General features: G+C 41.3%; 1 protein-coding gene across 1 annotated transcript in view; it reads left to right on the forward strand.

The window, feature by feature from the left end:
• The window catches only part of sema6bb (sema domain, transmembrane domain (TM), and cytoplasmic domain, (semaphorin) 6Bb), a 167559-nt gene that overhangs the window by 137097 nt on the left and 7847 nt on the right, over positions 1 to 22615 (forward strand). The window lies entirely within an intron of this gene.

The following is a 22615-nucleotide window of genomic DNA, read 5'->3' on the forward strand; positions in this document are numbered from 1 at the left end:
ACACCAGCGTAACAAACTGTTACAAACACAGACTCCATGTTTGTACTGCTCAGTTAGATTATTAGAAGTTTAGAAGCTGTTTTCTTATGAATGATCTTCGTACATTTTGTACTCAAATCTCCAAGCACCTTTTTAAATGTTTCAGCTGTTGGAAAACTGTGCTGTATGTCACCCAGTAAAATACTACAAAAATTCCTTGTGTTTTTAATAGTTTTTGGAGAGCAATAGAGTTCTACGGCACAGAGGCAAAAGCAATATCAGGCTGTGGCTGCACACACAATACTCGATGGAAGTATAGTAGTCATTTTTATTGTAGTGTTATCAAGGGGATTGTTGATAACAGTCTACTTTAGTTTATTTGCAAAAAGACAGTTTGAATATTGTGCAGAATACATTAAAAGACAAAATGTCTTGTGAAAATACCTTCCCAATTTATAATTGATAATCATACTTTAAAAAGATCAAAACAAGATTGCATACTTTATCAAAGTTGCAAAATTAAGCAGTGATACAAAATTGTTGGAAATCTACAATTTACAAAGAGGGGGATGGTATTGAAGGAGAAAGGTTGCTCCAAAGATCCTCTGTATCTCAATGAATATGGATTAAGTGAAGTCCAACAATATGAAAGATCAAAGTCCAAGATTTCTTCGTGGAATATAAATGAATGTCTGAGGAAAACTTTAAAAACTTCTTGAAAGCGCTAGGCACGTCATGAGTTAGGCATTCATATTTATACACAAATATGCATCAACACATAAATACCAATAACAAAAATAAAGTAAACTGTTTTTCTCCAAGGTAGAACATAGAATATTTGCAGTTTACATAATCTGGTTGAAGTTCATGCACACTTTTAAACATTTGAAGATCCAATCCAACTAAAGCGTATGACGTGCAAGATAGAGAATAAAAACAAATGCGTACCATTGTTTTTTTATCCACCACTTTCTGGTCACTGTCCTCATAATAAACAGCAAACACAAAGTGGTTTCAAACGCCAGATCAGTACGTTACTGGAGAATCTTCTATTTCTGCTCTGGTAATGGCGTTACCAATGATCTTATAACGAGCTACCTTAGAGTAGCATACCCTCAGGCATGTCTCACTGGAGTAGAATGTTTTGGTTTGGGGATGGGAGGGGCAGACAGATTTGTTGTGTGGGCTGCCTTGTTGAGCGCAGTAGCACCGAGAGCATAATATTTCACCCAGTTTCAGCTGTATGTTTTATTTCCCAAATGTAACAGGATAGTTCAACGTATCGTTTGGTTTGTAATGCATACCAAGCTGAAAGCTTGTACCGAACAGTTCAGTACAAATACACGTATTGTTACGCCCCTACTAACTAACCATTAGCAAGAGTTGCCTCTTCATCGCTAGTAATGATGAAGAGGCAGCAAAACATTCTTTCATTTTGTAGTTATAGTTAATTAATGTATGTATACTTGCCACTGCAGGAACAGTGGTTACATAATCTTTGAAATGAGTCCCATCTTAACTGTGCAAAAATATAGCACTGCACTCTGTATTAAGAGTGCTGGATAAACATGTTTGGTCTGCAGGGAACATGTGATTTGGGATTCTGCACCTCCTGAAGACGTTTCCTCGCCCGTTAAGAAACTGTCAGAGCTGCTGTTATTGGCCATTAGAGAAGCTTGCTCCATGTACTGATATTGTATTCCTCCTACTAATCAAGTATTAATTTATGTTTCAGCCTCTTTTTCACTTTTCACTCTGCTGTGCCACGACTGCGATCGAGCCTCTGGTCTCTAAATTTGCAAAAAATTAGCTGGTCACACCCACTTGTGCCCACAGTTTGAACTAGCGATTCTGCTTGCAGGAAAATAGAGCCATTAATGTCTGTGTGTGAGCAGTTGTGTGCCCTCCAAATTAGAGAGCTCTTCACAGTGGACAACTCAGCCAGCGTGACAAACTGCAGCTGGATTTATGCAGGATTCAGTTTTAATGATGTTTGAGCAGAACGCACCCTGCTGACAGAAATCACCTAACTGACTCTGAGCCGCTCTGGTGTGTGTGTGTGGGTTTGAGTGTGTGCGGCGAGGGATGTGTGAACACACATGTGACAGGTAATATAAACCATTTCTGTAAACAGCTTAATGAGTCGGATTTGGTTCAGGCGTCGACAGACGCTATAGTATGTCAGATCCACTTACGGCGGGTTATCGCAACGTGTCGATTGGCTGGCTTTCAGTTTTTCCAGGTCGTGACCCTTGCTGACAGAAAGATCAGTTCCAGCGTAAACGTGGGCTAAACGGTCTGTCAAACATCCAACTTCTCTCATTTAATTTGCCATGAGGGTCTCTTAACTCTGAAGGAAAAAGATTCTTACATCCAAATTATTTTGCTGGGACCCAACAGCTCCCGAATCTCCCAGCAGCGATGAGCCAAACACTCCCTCATTTTATTTTGCTGTTTGCAGGCCTTTTGGGGGAACGAGTCAAATTGTGTTTGCACAGACAGCTCATCAGCTAAAGTCAACGCTGTTAAACCAGCCATCAAATAGGAGAAGGAGGCAGTGTGTGGCTGGGTGTGTGTTTGTGTGTGTGTGTGTGTGGTGCTGTTGCTACAGGAGACGCGTCCTGCTTCATCACATTCCCTCGTTGTTCCAACTCAACACTTTTCTCAAATCTCTGTTTCCTCCATGTTGATAAAAAGCAGCTTTCCAACGAGTGCATGCATCCAAATCCTCACCGACACACACACACAAACGTTCACACTTGCATGTACACGTTTGCCACCCGTTTTTGCTGTGAACTCACTCAGCCGTAATGACATAGCTAGTGTTGCCACAGTGTAGCTACAGATGGAAGCAATTATGGTGCTGTGAAAATATTTCCTGAAGAAAGGCAGTGTTTTGACTGGTGGAACAGCGGGATGCAATCACTCAGTAATTGAGGTCCACTGAAACATCAATGAGGCGACGGCGGATTGGAGATTCCTTGTTGTGGCGTCATGTTGGAGTGGATGACGATCGCCGCAAATCCAGGACCGACTCGGTCTTTCTCCCCGGTGGTTGTAATGTTGTGAGGAGCTTTGTGCAGGAAAGAAAATTTGCTGGCAAATTTACGGCCGCGGTCTCATCTAGTTCCCTTCTAATTGCTGTGGTTTGGAAAGGGGCCTGAGTTGAGGCTTAGGAGGGGGGGCCCATAAAGCCAACACAGTTCTTTGTATTTACATGGCAGCTAGTTAAAGCACAGGGTCTCAAGTCTGCTGATGATAAATGTGTTGCCCTGTAGCCTGAACCCCAACAGAGAGAAAGACACAGACAGGAAACGAGGAAGAAAGGGAGGAAGGGGGAGGAAGCATTCGCCACAGTAGTTCATTTTTTGTTTGATGCGGTCTCCTCTTTCAGACAGAGAGAGGGCTCTGTAACCTTGACGCCACAGTCGTCCTTCCTCCTCTCCTAACTCCCTCTGCTGTCACTCCTGCAAGTCAGACACCAGTGGCAAAGACACAGTGAGGGAGAGGGAGACGGCGAATAGACAAGTAGAGATAGAGGAAGTGTGGTGTGTAGCTGTGCATCCCCAGACGCTAGACTGTGCTCTAACTCACACATCTCTCCCACCCCAAGGAGCTTCCGAGAGGCTTGAAGAACAGAGCTGATCCCCTGTGTGAATACTGAGCCTTGGCTGATGAAAATATGAGGACCTATGCGCTTTACATCAATTGACGCGTGTGTGTAGTCGAGCATTGCAGAGGAAAAGAGGGAAGTGAAATAGTGTATGGCGTATATGCAGTTTTCGGTGTAGAGATGGGAATTTTTTTTAGTGAACTCTAAGAAGATAAGAATAGCAGGCTGAGCCTCTGGAAAGCTCGGCGAGGTGCGAGGACTCCTGAAGGGCTTCGGCTCTTTCATCTAACTTCTTCTTCTTCTGAGTCCTCCCTGTGCTCCTCACATCTCCTTCTGCACAGCAGGAGCCTCAGTGAGGGCCTTGAGAAACATAAACTGACCCTCAGCGAGCCACGGGTCTGTGGTGATATATGTGTTTGTGTGTGTGTGCAAGGTTGCAATCTTTCAAAAAGTTGAGGTGAATTTTTCCGGCGGTGACGGTTTTAGAGTCTACAGATACTCCAAGATGTTTGTTTGCTTGTTTGTTTGTTTTTTTTCAGTTTTTCACCAACAGATATTTTAATTTTGTTTATTGGGTTTTGCATGAACATACAATAATGTAATCAAAACACCTATAAAGAAAAGTGGTAATAAAAGAGGTATATATTCCCTTTGCACAAAGAAATTTTAAAAAGTGACAGCAGACATATTGCTAAACCTCACAACAGCTTACAGTACGAAGACTAAGAAAATTAAAACAACACAACCACAAACCCATAAGTCAGCTAAAAGTAATCTGTGTCCATTGTTGACACTAATGGTCAGAACAGCAGCATATCACCCAGGCCACAACAAAGACAATAATGAAACAACCTTTGAACCACAGCAGTTGCTCCAATCAGGAATTAATAAAAAATTAATTAATCCTCTTAATGAATTTGAAGATTATCCCCTTTAATTTTCCAGATTTATTGGAGAAACCACATCATGAAAGTCTGATATTTTCCAGTTACAGAAATAAAAGCTGTATCTTATCCGGTGGGTATGAGACAGAGATACTATTGATTTCCAGTTGGTCTATATTGTTCAATCAGGAGAGACTCTGAGAGTGAAGAATATTTATTTACATGTGCACACAAGTGAGCAATGAGACAAGTCTTTGGCGATTAGACCCCATCATGATGTCATCTATTCCAGGAGGGTGGTAAACACATAGCAGATTAGAGAACCCATCTCTATGGAGTCTAGACCCTGGTGGTGATAATGAGATGAAGAGCAAGCTGAAAATCTAGATGTGAAGAGGAGTGGGCTTTTGATGAGCATGTCCTGGGCTCTGGATAAGGTGACTGGAGGTGAATGGGTGGAGGAAGGCACGATGTTTCAGCCTAAAATGACAGCTGACAGGAGCAGAGAGGAGAACAGATTTAAAGTTTGGAGGCAGCAACATGAATGGCTGAAGGAGATTGTAGCAAAGTTTGATTGGCTTAGCAGGAAAGGGAACGCCCATAGTCAGCTGACTGGTGAGTAGTGGGAGTGGGATGGAGAGAGAATTGTGAATGGATATAACATAAAGAAAATCTTCCTGATTGAATTACACTGAGCTTTATTCTTCTAGCCAGTAGGGCGACAAAAGCGAACACATCTTTTTTGGATGCAGAGAGGGGCGGCAAAGAGGGGAAGATCCCAAACAATCCCCTAATGTTGCATTCATACTGCAAGCGACACAGCAAAAGGCTACAATTCATTTTTAATGGATGTCAGTGACATGAAGCTTCAAACTGACACCTGACAGGCACGACACGCTACAAACGAAAGTTGAGCTAGCGTCAAATTTTTTCATGCTCCTGTGACGCAGTGAGGCATCAGCCGATCACATGGTTTGTTATTAGCTATGGCAATGTGTTATTAAGCGCAGCTAGCTGACGCTATGCTAGCTTTGTGTGTTGCAGTGCATACAGGGATGCAATGGGGCAGCGAAAAGTGATGTTAAAATGGGGCTCAGACACTGATCATAAGCATTGATGTTTTATGTTCAGATACAAACTTTAGATCGGTGGTTCCCAACTGGTCCAGCCATGGGGTCCAGATTTCTCCTTAGTCTTTAGTTCAAGGTCCACATAGTCTAATATTTTCTGCGTCATACTAGCATTTGGCCTTGTCGTCAAGCTAGTTTGCTGCCTCTGTCAAGTGGCTGTGTGTTAGTCACTTCAACAGCCCTTCAAGTTTTAAAAAACTATACACACTGCAAGTCACTTGTGGTCCATTCAGAATGGGCCCATGACCCACTTTTGGACCCTGGACCACCAGTTGGGAACCACTGCTTTAGATGATGTTCAGTCAAAGTGCTTTGTGGCAGGTAGCAGACACACACAAGCCCGTGGCAACATCATTATGTTAATGAGTGCTTGAGCAACACTTCAGTGGCAACTTGGCGATGATGTAACTGGGGACACTGTTGTTGTGTCGCTCACAGTGTGAACACAGCATAACAGCATTAGTTTCTAATTTTTCCACAGTCATCTCCAATAGGGTATTTAAAATCTCTGTCCAATAATTATGTAGGAGTGGGCAAAGCCAAAAACATGTTTGTGATGTTTGCAAGAGATTGCAGGTGAAATACTGTCATAGATCTCAGACAACTGAGCCTTAGAGTTGTAGGTATGATGAACCATTTTACATGGAATAAGACCATGTTCACCAAACTTGAAAGGGAAGCATGTGAGTTCAAACTAGGGCTGCAACTAACAATTATTTTCATTGTCAATTAATCTGTTGATTATTTTCTCAATTAATTGTCTATAAAATGTCAGAAATTTTTGAAAGATGTCAATCAGTGTTTCCTAAAGCCTAATATGACTTCTTGTTTTGTCCACAACCCAAAGAAATTCAGTTTACATTTTTACTTCTTTTATTCTTAAAAAACATAGTCAAAGTGATTAATCAATTATCAAATTAGTTAACAATTAATTTAGTAGTGGACAACAAATTGATTCATCATCACAGCTCTAGTTTAAACCAATATCCACCTTAATTTTATGTCCTCACACATCCAAAAGATGTATTTTAATGCTGTAAGAGGCAGCTGATCACTGCTGTTTACAGCAGACGAGGTCCTCTAGTGAGCTTGACAGCTCAGAAAATGCTTCAGGTAGATGAAACTGAAGAAAAAATAAGGAGATGCAATGCAAATGCTAATCGACTGTCCATTATGCAACAGTCCTATGAGTGATGAAAATGTTTTTGTATAAACAAAATAAATCTGGGGAGATTTCTATATTTAAAAATAATATATTGACTGCTTACCTAAATCTTATATAAATCAGAAAAACTGGCTTTATTCAAGGTTACAGTGAGTGTGATTTATTGGTAAGAAGAAAGCCAAAATACATTTCATCGCCCAAACTGTTGAAATGACTAAATATAAATATCATATTAGTATTTAAATTACAAATGCGGCACTGAATGGCCCTGACAAGCTGTTTTTTCAATCAGCTTCTTAGTCTGAGGGACAGGGTTTTGCACACACACAAACTTTTCTGTCAGTCTAACAAGTTATTTTTATACGAGAGATTTATGGATTGTTTTTTTTTTTCCCTCCATGCTCAGATGGAGAAACAAGATGTCACATATTTTCCTGCACCCATCAGTACTTAGCCACATTTTAATCAAAATGTGATGACAGTTGTGTGGTTTGTTTGCCACCGTCAATCAAATCTGATCCAGCAACACACACAGTTGTGATGAAGCAGATTTTCTCAGAGGTACATTCTTAATTAATAATACCTCAGTATGTTTTTTTCCGTGAACTTTAACTTTCAGGGAAAAAAAAAAAAAGTTTTCAAGGGCTTTAATGTCTGGTATTAGTGCTGCCGCTTTTTTGGATCAGTCAAATTAAACTGTGGTTGTACAGCACAAATCCTTGATTGCTTGATTGCAAAGATTAGTAGAAGTAGAAAAAAAATCCATTTTAATTTTGGCAAATCAGGTGGAAAAATTACCACAGTTTCAGCTTCGTTTTGTAATCACAGCTTCCACTTTGGTGCGAGATGCAGTTGTGGAGAGTAACTGAGTATGTTTACTCAAGTACTGTATTTAAGTGCAGTCCTACTACTACTATACTTGTACTTAACTGCTGTTCAGAGACAAAGGTACTTTTACTTGACTCCATTTACTCAACAGTTACAGCTACTAGTCCTAAGTGCTATATCGTAGGTAACTGGACTTAAGTTTCTTGAAGACAGTGGACATTCTTTCGAGGACAGCAATTTTCACATCTTGGCCAGAGAAGAAAGTTGGTTTGAAAGAGGCATGAAAGAAGCCATCTACATCAAACTGGAAAGACCATCGTTAAACAGATGAATTGGCATACGACACCACTTATCAATCAGTTACAATGCAGTCTTCTTCACACCCATTCTCACCTGGACACATGTAACCCTAACAACACACAAGATGGCCAACTCACGTTACCTCAACAACTCTGTAAGGGTTCACACGCAGAGTTTAAAGCCGGTGACATTAAACATGGCTTAATAGCGACAATTTCAAACACAAGTACACAAATCGGCTTCACTATAACTGGCAGCATTCACAGACAAACCCTTGTCTTTATCTGGACACATTTGCCCCACAAATACAACATGCTAATGTTATTAGCACAAGCCTATGGCATTTTATATTGTATAAATTAGCCTAGCAGTTAGCGATCTTCTCCTCTTCTCATATAAAACCAGGGACAACGGCAACATTTAACAAAGGTTAAAGGTACAAACATTACAAAATTCGGCTCCATTACAGCTCACAAGGTCCAAAGACAAAACAACTGTCGTACACTAAACAAATGTAACATGCTAACGTTATTAGCACAAGCCCATGGCATTTTACATTGTATAAATTAACCTAGCAACAAGCGGAGATTTCCTCTACTTATATAAGGCCAGGATAACTCCCAAAGTATGAATCCCTGAAGGATATATGACACACAAGACTTAAAATGCTATTTTCCTGGAGGCTTTTTTGTCTTTACAATTTATTGCTTCTCATCTGTAAATAAAAGCTTCCTTTCCACTGAGGAAAATGGTTTTAGCTTACAAAAATAGACAGGAGGTCTGTGTCGCTGCTCCCAAAAGCATAGCACTCTGACTAGACCAGTATGTGTGCATATAATTAGATTAATATGTTGTCTTGTGTGATACAGTTGCCAGCCTCATAAAGGAGGGACCTGTGTGTTGTCTGTGTGTCTGTGTGTGTGAGTGAGAAAGAGAGAGTTAAAAAGCGGGAAAACAGCGGATCGGCACATTAAACATTGTGTGAGGCGACCTGGAGCCTTTTCACACACAGCTTCACATAGGATTCCCACCACCAGCTGAAGCCACCGGCTTTTCTCACTATCTCAAAATTGTACACCACACACTGGCATTTAAGGAATTTGGCTGAACCTACACACATACAGAGAGAGAGCTGATGAAGAATAAGGGCCTCGGGCAGGTCTGTGGCCAGTGCTGAGTAATAGTTGTCCAATAAAGTGTGGGCAGGACCTGGAGGCACTGTGTAATGCCTCAACAGAGAGTCCTGCAGCGTGACATCCGGAGTACTGTAACTACTCTCCACTCACACCACTCGGGATTGTTTTTGTGTCTATCATTCAGACAGAAATCGACCATGGTGAGTTCCCCTAACTCCCTGCATCAAACAACACTTTTCCTCCTTTCTGCAACACATCAATAACACTGCTGCGCTTTTTTCACACTTCCTCTCCCTGTTTCTCTCTGTCACACTCTTTCTGTCTCAATCTCATCCGCTTTCACTTCATTTATGTGTCTCCTCCCTCTCTTTCTTTCCTTGTCACCTCTCTCAGACTCTGTTTCGCTTTGTGTCTCTCCCCTCCGCCTCCCTGTCTCGCTCAGTCTGTCCATCAGCCTCTTCCTATCTCTTCCACGCGTGAGTTTGTTGCAGCTCCTCCGTATTGATCACTTTAAACTCTCTTTAGTCCGGGTCAGCTGACAGGTGCTGTGATTCTGAGCGATCGTTCAGCTCAGGATGTGTCCTGATGGCGCGTCCACCTGCAAGGCCTTGGCCCGTGTCACGCCGCAGACATTTCATTAAAGGCGGCCTGTAAATTAACAGAGCGGACGGGTGGCTGAACGAATGGGGCGAGGGTAGTTTCAATCAGCTGCCCAGATGGCGTGCAGCCCCGACATGAGACCTGATGTTTTAATCATTCTGTTAAACCCTCAGAAATTTGTATCAGGAACGAGTCCAGCACTTCAGCGCTCTGGGAGTTAACATAAAAACAAATTGGCATGTGTTTTCAGCTGGTGGGCGCACAGTGTAGCACCGAACACAGCTCTGACGTGATATATGAGTGTAGCATGTGAGAAAGATTAAGTTAAAATTGCCTGGTCCATGATTTGGGACTGAGAGATATGAGCCCTCGGGGCAGATAGTTAGACTAATGCTATGCGGACCTGCTCTCCAATTTATCGCCTGTGACATGTTTGTGAATATTTATTATTGCTCTCCACGGTTTGCTTTTGGCTTTGCACCTAAAATGAGCATATCAATTACCAAACGAAAGCACAGCCAGCTCCGTAAGTTATAGTATATAGAGGAAAAGAATAAAAATTGATCTTAGTGAGAGACATGTATACACATATGCACTCTCATGCGTATGAAACTCTCTGGAAAACAATTTATTTCACCACAGTGTCCGCCACAGCCCAGTTGCTTCGTTTGAATTGGATGCAGCTGAAACTGCTAACAGACTCGCCCTTGTTAAGCTGCCTCTCACTAAAGGTTGACCAGATTGGGAAAACAAGGTCTCCTGATTTAATTGAATCCACAAATTCATTGAGTAACATTCCTGACAGCAACACGTGTGCAGAGGCTGTGAAAAAGCCTTTATGGCGCAACAAAAAAAAAAAACGTCCTGTAGCTTTTGATTACATGGCAGCAGGAGGGAGTCAGTCAGCCCCCCCCCCCCCAACCTGATGATTTTAACACGCAGCTCTCACCCCCAATAGCAACTCTAGACTTACCTCATTTACTCCAAGCAGAGATTTTTCTATGAGCACGGAAAGGGAGCAAGAAACCAATATGAGGGAAGGGTGGAAGTTAAAAATTAACACACACTGGTTAGCTAGAGATGAAAGACAGGAATGTATAGGCAGCAGAGAGTTGTGCAGGTATGTAATTATGTAGTCATCATCACAATCCCTGATTCTGAGCTAGCCAAAAGCCTGATCTGCCCTCACTAATAGACCCAGCAGACGAACTGAATCTATTAGGAGCAGGTTTTTGGTGGAGATTTTATGGAATTTTAATTGCAAACACATGGTTGTTGCGCATAAATGTTTTAACATATTGATCAGTTGGGCACGTCTGACTAGCCCTCTGGAGCTGAGGTTGGGATTTTTCCTTTATTTTTGAATGTATTTTTCTTTTTTTTAACCAGGGAGTCATGCACAACTCCCCCAACAGCAGCCGCGCTCTGAAAACGCTGTCAGGGAGGGACCGTAAATGGTTTTACAATCATCCTGAGAGTAAATACAGTTTACGAGCAAGCGAGGTTTAGTCCGAGTAAGGAGCTCCATGGCGCTCCTGCTTCTTTTTAAAGCGTTTTAATTCTTTCTCAGTTTCTCTCCATCCTCGAGCACATGTCGGTGTTCGCCTCACAGCTCGCAGCGTGAGGTGTACTGTATGTGTGTGAGAAAGAGAAACAGAGAGAGATGCAGTTGTGGCAAGAAGGGGTGAGATATAGAAAATATCTGCGGAAATAGAAGTAATGGGGTAAAAAACAGGAGTAAGACAGCAGGAAGGGGAAGACGTGCTAAAAAACACGAAACAAAATAGTGCCTGCAGTCTTACAACAGAGGAAAAGGAGAGTAGGATAATGAGCAAAATCACTGAGCCATGGGTGCAGGCAACGCACACTCGATTATTAACACACACACATATTCATACATCTATACACACTTATTCACACCCTGGCGCACATGCTTTGCCACGTGCATCCCTGCCATCAGTGCGTGCATAAACACATTAACATGCAGAGAAATGGTGGATTCTGGAGATGAAAGCCCCTCAGATCAGTGGCTATACGCTGACACAGTCGTAACCTATCAAGCTCAGAAGTGTGTGCTCGTGGCATCGACAGGTCCACCGGGATGCTGTGAAGTCTCTTTGTTCTGTTTTGATGTGCTGTGGTTCCAATACATGTATCCCAGTTCTCAAACTGCATAAAAGTTCCCCTGTCTGGCTTTTGATTAAGAAACTTATCGAACTGAAGCCTCAAATGGTTCCCAAATTAATTTGTTAACATTTAAATTAGCTGACACCTCCACACAGTAATAAGAAACCAGTGTAGTAAGTAAGCAGGTGAAACAGGCTTTCAGATGCTATTATGTGTTTGGGTGATATTGATATGCATCTATTTTTCTTTTTTTCTTTTTTTAAGAATAATTTTAGTTTATTACAACATGGGTATTATTTTGGTAGTTTTGGTCATCACAGTCATTGATAATAAGGGTTGAGTGATGCTATGAAAGAACTAGTTCATACAACAGCCTCTCCTAGAAGGCATTCAGAGTCTTGCACTTGTTTGTACGTGTGAGAAGTGACAGAAATAGTTGTATAAGGAGTCAAAAAAAAGAGATAAATTCAAATCCTGCTCGTTCTCTCACCTCCACACAGCTCGGTTTTCGAAGTGCAAAATAAGGATGTGGTAAACTTTATTTTTTAGTGTTGGATTTTAAGGAGCAGTTTTAATTGCCGAGCTAATTGCTGAGATCTGAGAGCACAACACCATCGCAAGAAGTCCAATGAGACAATTAACAAGGTAAGTCCAACAACCATACAGGTTTAAAAGAAAGCCCCAGGTTGGACAAACATTTTTGGCAGAGAAAACAAAGGCACACAGTTAATTAATTTCCTGTCAGCTGTACTGTGCAACTAGCAAACTTATTTTCTGGTTCAACTCTACCTCTCTTGTCAAACTTCTTGTGAACACACAAACCCATAGTGTGTAATGAGGAATTATGAACTTCATCTTAGGTGCATTTACTTTTGTTGGCTCCCAACCTTTTTGGTATATAAGTGTAAATTCAACACAGAAGTATAAATTCCCTATGGCATTTAACATTGTATAAATTAGGCTAATTTATACAATGTAAAATGCCATAGGCTTGTGCTAATAACGTTAGCATCTTATATTTGTTTGAAAAACGTGTTTAGTGTAAGACAGTTGTTTTGTCAGTGAACCTTGTGAGTTGTAATGGAGCCAAATTATGTGGCGTTACCTTTGTTAAATGTTGCTGTTGTCCCTGGTTTTATATGGAAAGAGGAGAAGATCGCTCGCTGCTAGGCTAATTAATACAGTGTAAAATGCCATAGGCTTGTGCTAAATACATCAGCATGTTGTATTTGTGGGAAATGTGTCCAGATAAAGACAAGTGTTTGTCTGTGAATGCTGTGAGTTATAATGAAGCCGATTTGTGTACTTGTGTTTGAAATTGTCTCTATTAAGCCATGTTTAAAGTGTGTTTTGGGTGTGTTTTGAATCAACTAAACTTTACAACACTTCACAGAAACTCTGCCACCGACTAGTGTTTTGGAGGTATAACTGCAGTGACACAGACACACCACCGCACAAGTATAAATGCTCACAATGGCCTAGGCCACGTGCATAGGCTACGGCGTAGGGTCTGCGCACAACTATAAATCCCGCTGTCTGAGACCGCATATCAAACCATTTTAGGGACCGGAACTGGCTCCCTAATGAAAGTAGAACTCAACACTTAAACTAAAGATTTTCCAAGGCCTATGTCTAAATTATTTTACCGGCTATTTTCAATATGTTCAGGACTCGCATAGTCTGAACACGCAGGCTGGTGTATTTAATCTGACACGACCCAATCTAAAAAGTAAATTAGGGAGAAGCACATTTCTCTTAATGAGGGGAAGGGGAGGAATTAAATCCCAAATGAAATAAAATCTGCCCATTTCTCAGTAGTTTTAGCTGGAAAAAATGGATGCTGAATAAGCTACTATAGTGAAACATCCTTTCCAAGACATGTCAGAGTTTTTGGGCTGGTTTCTGAGTCAGCTGAGTACTAAAGGATTAGACAACCTATTTTTATTTGAAATAAAGTGATTAAAAAATGAACTTCCCAGAAACGTCTTTGGTAATAAAAGGGTTCTCAATATCTTCAATTGAAATATAATCTTTCCCAATTTACAGATGAGCCCTTTCAACATTTTCTGAACCTCTAACACAAATGTACTTATCTTTATAAAACATGTCCATCAGTATTTCTTCTCCATCATTTCTGTGTGTGTATATTAGCAGCATATACACGTCATTCCCTACTCCTGTCTGCCTGTAGCCTTGACTTCAGAGCCACAATGGAAATATGTCATATGACCTTATTGCAGTATCTTGATGAGTTTTAGTGCTGTATGCACATTAGTGTACTGTATTTTAATTTATCAAATCAAATCAAAATCAGACACTTCACAGGCAAGCAGTGCACCTCCACGCCTCCTCACAAGCTGCATATTATTATGAGCTGTAAATAGTTGCACCAAAGACTGATGTTCCCTTCACATTGTTTAATTTTTTAAGAGGCATGAGGAGGTAAAACTCTGAAATACAGCTGTTGTTCAAAAGAAGAAAAATAGATTTCTTAAAAAGGCAAATTTGGGTAATGGAAATATGTTTAATTTAACATGTTGAATATCCCCTCACCCCTCAGATTCATCTTGCAGGGAACATGACCTCCAAGTTGGAAACCTCTTGTCTGAGTGCTCGTGTTTCTCACCAGACTTCATTATAGTGATGCTACAATGTTCCCAGATTTCAGCAATTACTCTGTTGAGTACAGTGCTATCATACCTGATAGAAGTGATGGCCAAAACTATGAAAATTAGACTCAAGTTGTAATAAACCACAATTATCATTTGGTCGCTTCAAATTAACATCAACATCAGAGATGCTTGGTTAAAATTCATCCTCCTTACCCTTCATCTGACTCACTGTCTTTATCTCACGCACACATGTTCACAAGGCCATTGTGGAAAGCGCCGCCAAACCCTGAGCATGGGCCGAGCAGATACAGAGTCTCCTGCCAGTGTTCTAATCAAGGGAAATGTTTAACAACTGGCATGGAGCTAACAGGGATTTTCATTAATTTCCCTAACTCACCGGCAGAATGGAGGGGAGAAATGAGAGCATGGGACATGAGGGAAAATTTTAAAAAGTCACTCAGACTAACATGACCACAGCTGTCACGGTCGCCGTGAGACGGAAACATCACTCTGTCGTGCAGATATTAAAATTGATCGTGCGGCAACGACCTTGATTTGAAAGTGTGCGAGTAAAAGTTTCTTTACTTCTCTCTTGAAATTTTAAGCCATTACTCCCATCATGCCGCCACCCCTGGTGATCAAAGGAGTGGTGGGTAAGAGAGAGTGATATGGAGAGAGGATTAACAGCTAACAAGAGGATTGGCGGGAGGGAAGGACGATACGGGGTGTGAAGGAGCAGACGACTGCGGGGTAGAGACAAAGGAAATTGAATACCAAAGAAAAATTGAAACTCAGGCAAGCTCCTTTGTACTTTGAATTTCACAGTTAACTGCAGCAAACATATGTGTAGATGGTTTTATGCATTGTACCCAAATATCCTCTCAGTGTTGCTTTCAACAACAGATATCTTCTCTCCTCCAAACTCCCCTCCTCCTCTTCCCTTTCTCTGTCTCCTTTTCACCTATTTAATCCCCACTCATGCCCTCCTCTCCTCTCTGTTGTTTTCTTCAGCTGTCTCCTCCTCCTCCCATCTTCTCCTCTTTTTGTTTCAACTCCTACTCCGTCTCATGTCCTCTTTTCTCCTCACTTCTCCCTTTTTGTCAACCCATATGACGTCCTCCTCCTCCTCACTCCTCTACTTGTCTTTCCTCTCCTTGCCTCTCATTTTCTTTCCTTTCTTCTCCTCCCCTCTTCTTTCCTCATTTTTCTTCTCCTCTCCTCTCCGCTCATCCCCTCTTCTTTCCTCTCATCCCCTCTCCTCTCCTCTGGCCCCCTCTCCTCATCTCCTCTCCTCCCATACCCTACCTTACCCTACCCTTTTCTCCCCTCGGCCCTGCTCTCCTCAGCTCTCCTCTCCTACCCTACCCTCCCTACCTTACCCTCTCCTCTCCTCTCCTCTCCTTCCCTACCCTACCCTCTGCTCTCCTCAGCTCTGCTCTACCCTCCTCTCCTCCCTTTCCCTTCCTTCTCCTCTCCTCTCTTTCTCCTTGGCTCTGCTCTCCTCTCCTCCCTTCACCTCTCCTTTCTTCTCCTCTCCTCTCTTTTCCCCTCCTTTCCTCTCTTCCCCTGTCCTCTCCTCAGCTCTCCTGTCCTCTCCTCTCCTCCCTTCTCCTCTCCTCTCATTGTTACGCTGTAATTGGAGCTGGAAGCCTCGAGACAAGCAGCTCAGTGTGCGTCAGCCTGACAGGCAGGCCCGTTGGCTTCTATTAAGCTTTAATAAGTGAGCGGGATTGGAAGAGGAGAGAAGGAGTTGAAGGGAAGGGAGAGTGCACAAGCTGCTGCCTCTACTGTCACCTCTCTGTAGGATGCAGAGAAACCTGCCTGCTGTCACACAAACACACACACACACACATACAACCAAATCTCACCCTTTCATTTTCACCGGCTGTTTCAGCTTATAGCCACTGGCTAAAGACTTTTCATCTACATGTTGTGCATGGAAGAAAGACAGACATATGTGGGGGGAAAAAGAAATTCACATAGTAATTAACATATCTGAGTGTCCGTGTCAAAGAGGAATGGAGTTGAGGAAGCGTATTGAGCATGAGGAGACCAGCCTGTCTCTGTCCTACAGCTTCACACACAGAAAGACACACACACACACACACACACACACACACACACACACACACTTGTCAAGACCTCTCCTTCTGCATGAGGATGACAGCAGTATTATTGCACCGTGCAGAATTTAATCTGAAGTGCCACACAGCAACCCCTGACCACAGTTGAGGTAAATGTTAAAGAAATATCTACAACCTCTGCAGTTGAGTGAAGCGAGAACAATTCCAGATGTGATGTGTGTGTGAGAGAGGAGATTTGCGGTTTTACCCTGTTATGTTGCCGCCTTGTTCTGAGCTTTGTGTGGTTGCAGCGCTCCATTTTTGTTTACAAAGTCATCAAGGCTGCGGTTTATTTAAAAAAAAAATGCAGCAATGAATCAATTCATTACTTGACTTTTCAGACTCCTCCGGTGTGTGCGTGTGTGTGTGTGGACACTGTAAATGAACATGCTGCTAACCTCCAAATGCCTTTCTTTGTATCGCATGTGTTGCCCCCACAAACACCCTTTTTACGGAGGAGAGGAGAGATAATGTAATTGAAACTGGCAGTCTTTCCAAATTGAATATTGGCCTGAAACATGAAAATAAATACAGCAAGAGTCGAGGCTTTGTTTAGGCTGCTGCAACAAAGATGCCAACAATGTGCTCAAGGAGAAAAGAAGTCCCACTGAACAAATGCCAAATTCAATATAAACATAGAAGAACACGGGTGCTTAAATGAGTACATAAATGTAACAATGACTTGGCTGCGTGACAGCATCAAGAAACACGTCGTGAGATCCAAATTATGAGCTGCCATCCGTGCCCGGAGCAATTTGGAGATATTGAGCAATCGTGTTTGCACATACCATTGGTCAAAACTAACCTCCCAAATAAACCTTAATACTCTTTTAAATAAACACTTTCAAATGCCTAACTTCAGCCACATGCAAGGACCTACTTCAGCAGAATGTTAGATTATTTTTTTTAAAACTCCATCTTAGATCAAAATGTTGCAACCAAATATATTATTCCAAAATTAATAGTCAGAAGCAGTGATAAACTAATGGAAGAGGCAGAGGAAAGAAAAAAAAACAAAGTTAAAATGAAATGAGGACGGAAGAGGGTGTGCCATCAAGCAAACAAAAAAATTAAAAACAAGTAGGCTTAAAGACCGAGCACAATCCCGCTTATGAAATGTGATCTCCGGTTATTCAGGAGGATTTGTCTGGTGCTGAACTGAACTGAACTGTGCATGTCATATAATTATCAGGCTGAAACTAAGGCCTGTGTCCACGTGTATCGCTGAGCTTATTGGATTGGTGATAAAGGACTAATTAGTGCTGAAAAGGACATTGATTGACCAACAAGGCCAGTTGATTAATGCCAGGGTTCCGTCAATGGAAACTGCAAACTTGTTGAGGGTATGGACTGGCATTGATAGAGTCGAGGATTTAATGTCCAGGCTATCAGAGGAAACTATAAGTGACACGGGATGGATGGATGGTTTAGTATAATTCTGGTCATCTGTCATCTGGACTGTTAAGCCTGAAGGTTTGCTTTAAGGCCAAAGCTGTAAAGTTATACAATCTGGCAATGAACCAACTGTCTGAATAAATCAAAAGAAAACACAGACAAGGTTACTCTCCCTTTAAACGTTATTGTTTAGGTCATTATTGAGTCTATACAGTACTTTGCCTTTTGATATTACCTTAATTGTCTTATTGTCTCTGATTACGTAAGTCCACTTCTTTTGTCTACATCAGAGTCTTACAGTGGGTTTGGTATCTGTGGGTGACCCATAAAAAAAGGTGATTCTCGGATGGCGTTTTGTCTTCTTTTCATTTATGGGATTTAGTTAATAATAATTTAATGTTTTAACTCTTAAATCGTCCAACCACTGACTTTGTGTGTCCGCTCTGTGTTTCGCACCAACTGGAATATTGGAGCCACTTCAGTCGAGTGCGTTACCAACAGGCACATCAATACAAAAATAAGCAACCGTATTGGAACCGTATTTCCTGAATTACCTTTGTTTTAAAATACATCATCATAGTTTCACATGTATGAAATGTCCCAAAATAATCACAGCTCCCTAACCGAATAACTTGAAAGGCGTATGGTTATTATAGGGATTGCATTTCGGGTTCGCACCATGGATCTGGTGTCAGATTGTGGAACCAATGGGTCATATGTGTAGATGGCGGGGCAGGCGCACTACTGCACATCACAGTTATAGTTCAGGAGCAGGTCTTGAAAATCAGACCTGTGCAGGACTCCAGTCCACATTGAAATATCACGATAACAGATTGCCATGAAATTTAGTACTAACACTCCTCAGATGACGAACTATATTGAGTTCGTCAATCCCTTGCCTTTTCCTCTCGTGCCATCACGAGGTTGACATTTGGGGTTGGGTTGGGTTTTGAGTGAAATGTCTTGATAACTGTTGGATGGATTCCCATGAAAACTGACTCAGTCTCTCTCAGGATTGTAAGACTTTGGTGATATTTTGGTTTAATTTAGCAGCACCACCATCAGGTCATAATGTTATTTATCCAATACTTTGGTTTATGACCTGCAAAACCATGACAGTCCCATCAACCTCAGCTTTACTTTGTGTATGTTACTAATTAACAAATATTAGAACGCTAACATGCTAAGTATTACTGTATCTTCAACCTGTTAGCATTACCATTGTGAGCATGCAGCATGCTGATGTTAGCATTTAGCATTGGGGGTGTAAGAAAACATTGGTACAAGATATCAGGATCTGGGAGTATCTGGAGTATCAGGATATTATGTCTTGTGATACTGTACTGATTCTCAAAAACACTTTTGATTTTTTTACATGCAAAGATTGGTGGCAGCAGTTCATTTTCCCAGCTGACCACCAACGTCGTTAGATGTTATTTGGTTGAACTTAGGTTGTGACATTGGGTGACCAAAATTCAATTCTAGGACGTTTAACGCCAACATCAATTTGACATAGAATACTGACGACAGATGGCATTGATATTTTGGTGGTTTTAAGTTGTGTTGTTAAGTAACCAAAATCCGAAATATTCCAAAAGTCTCTGCCAAGGTGTGGAGAGCAAAACCCAATGTCTGCAAAATGTTGTGATGATGATTCTTTATTTTGTGTCATGCACACAAACACAGGCCCAAACCTCATGGGTTTACAAGATGCCATTACAACAATGTCGCATTGATCAGTCCAAAGTACACGTTAGTTTACTGCTCAGTCCTCAAACAAAATACTCTGCCTTCTATCCCAGAACCAGCAAAGAAACTCTGCCACAAAAAAGATTCCCCCTAGGAAACAAACTCGAATTTTTCATGGTCATACAACCAAAAATAAATCAACATGAATAGAGGTCATTTTACTGAAAAGTACATCTGGTATGTCTTCGTATACAGGACAGTAAAACAAAAAATAAACCTCTCTCTGAACTTTACCACAACAGTTACAAGTTACACAACAAAAAAAAGTTTGTCCTCCTCTGGGGTCGTGTTAAACCTCCCAGTCTCTTAGGCCAGTGGTAATGTTCTTGAGCGTAACTGAGCACATAGTGATCTTTTGTTGAGATTATACTTCACATAAGGTTCCACGCTGTTGCTTTTCTTTATGAGGCAGTAAGTTCGTAGTTTTGGTTCACACCAAATATCAACAGACCATTTTTATCTAAACATTTTACTCCTCATCTCCTAAATAACACAGAGTAACCTGTTCTGGAAAATAAATTAAGTTGTTCAAATCAAATAAGGATTTTAACTTATTACCCTAGGGAAGACCATGGAAGATGTCCCAATTAAATTTGTTTTTAATGAGTCTCTGATCGGACATCTTCACACGTCAATTCCAAAGCCGAAGCATTTGACATTAATGTTCTGATGTTTGGAGGTTACCATCCCATATCTCCACTAATTGCCAAAACTTGAGTTAATTTATGGACTCCCAGGAAGGATTGAATTGCTCTTTGATGCAGTGTTGCAACTTGTATGTTCTTGGAAACCCCAAACAGCAGATATATAAAATCGAATCCCCTGTATCGTGATACATATCATATTGGCAAGTTCTTGCCAATACACAGCCCTATTTAGCTGTCTAAGTGCAGCTTGATGGAGATGCTAGTAAGCTGTTGGTCTTGTTACCAGATGTTTCCTGGTCCATGTCCCTCTCTCTTTTTGCACATAATAAAGTCACTGTACTCGTGTCTTTGGAAAGGCTTTGAGTCATGGCCTTGCAGAGGAATAAATGTGCCATTTTTTTTTTATTGTGAACTATTTTCTCTAAAGCAGACCTGCCAGCCTCTCACAGCAGGAAAGCACTAAAAACAAAGTCTGAGGTTTTTCTTTAGTAAGTGTGTCATATTACATGTCACTGTGGGTGAGAGTAGAAATAATTTTTACAGTGTTTTGTGGTGAAATGCTCCTTTAATGTGTGCAAGCGCACCTCCGGCACGGCGCAGCAGCTCAGCAGTGTCTCACAGTGTTTTAGCTGCCATTCCCCGGCTTAATGTCAATGTGTAGAGTAACACTTTATTATACCAAGCCACAGGCCACATTAATTAACCACCAGGCTGTCTCATGCTGGAGTATTTGCACCACAACCAGATCCATTTGTCCCCATTAAAAATGAATTTGTCAGGCAGTAAAAGTATGTTTGTTTCTCTGTATGTTCATTCTTTCTCCTTTTCTGTGCTGTGTGTAAGTGAGTAAGTGGCTTCCAATGTCTATTAATGACATCCATTTGTTTTGTGTGAGAAAGGATTTATTTCGCTGTCCTTGTGGAGGCAGTCCTCCCTCTGCCACGATCGGTGCTGTAATTTAACAACTATTACTATGTTTGTCTAAGGCCCCAAATGTTCCAGTTCGCTTTAGGCAAACTCTCCCTCGCTCTTTCTCTCTCTTTCTCTCTCCCTGTAACACCCTCCTCTTTCCTTCATCTGTTTCTCTCCAATCTGCTTCCCTTGGCACAATTTCATTGTATTCGTTGGTGTTGGTCCCAGGAGCTCACGCTGCAAAGAACAACTTTTCTTCTGGCATTTTCCTAATTGATCCATGGCAGCCCGTGCTGTGGTCTAGCTGTATTCATATCTTCAATAATTCATAAACACTTCTCTCGGAGGGGGTTCATCTAATGTTCCTACACAAAAGAAATGCAGAAATTCATGGTCTTGTCTGCTGATATTTTACCCTTTATCTATAAACATGATGCCTTATGTTCATCTTTGCAAAGACTGTGGCATAAAGATGCAACAGGGGAGAAATAACAGCATATTTATTTGGACAAAACGGAGTACAAGCTTCTTTTTTATACATTTGCAGCACAGAAAACAAGTTCAGGTGACTCCTTACATCCTCAACCGAGAAGTATCCAGAGGTGTTTTGTATAAGCATAATGGATAATCACATGAACACAGGCACCTTAATATTACTTTCGGCTCTGGGGCTATGGATGTTTTGGATGCCCTTCCCTCCCTTTACAATATGCCACCGCAAAATTAATTCAGAACCCCAGACCAGTGACAAGTTGCAAATGGAGCTCCCTTCTTATCAGTAAACAGAATATTAAACTCATCAATATAAGATGATACCTCAACAATAAGTCAAGACAAAGTGAGGTTATCGGCCAGGTAAGCTTATGTGCACAGCGGCAAAATAAAACAGGGTTCCTTCAGATCCTTTAAGTCTTAAAAGGCATTAAATTAATCAATCATGTAGATCAGGATAGTAGACCAGCAACACTCATATTGAGTTTCCAGCTGGTATCTGAGAGCAGAGCAGAGAATCCACTGTCTGCTAGCTAGCTGTCACTGTACCCTGGACAGCATGAGGGAGTGACAGTTCAACAAAAATTGGCTATTTAACCAAGATTTTGTGGCATTTCTGACCCTTGCATACAAGGGTCTGTGTATTGTATGCAAAAAGTTTTTCAAACTCGGCACAAAGGGAATCATGGCAGTAGACACACACCCACATACAGAGTGAGGAAAACAAAATTGCCAAGAAAGTCGCCCACAAATGCCAGGTATCTCCGAGTTCTGTTCCTCGTCTCAGCCATAAGACAAAAAAGTCATGTTTTATGTTACAGCAAACATTTTGGTAAAATTGTCCTAAACCCTCAGTAACTGATGAAAATTATATTTTTTTCTTGAATTATGGTGATTGGTCTTAGATTTCATCCCAAGTGGCA

The sequence above is a fragment of the Epinephelus moara genome, chromosome 10 (genome assembly GCF_006386435.1).
Source record: "Epinephelus moara isolate mb chromosome 10, YSFRI_EMoa_1.0, whole genome shotgun sequence".
Classification (NCBI taxonomy): Eukaryota; Metazoa; Chordata; class Actinopteri; order Perciformes; family Serranidae; genus Epinephelus; species Epinephelus moara.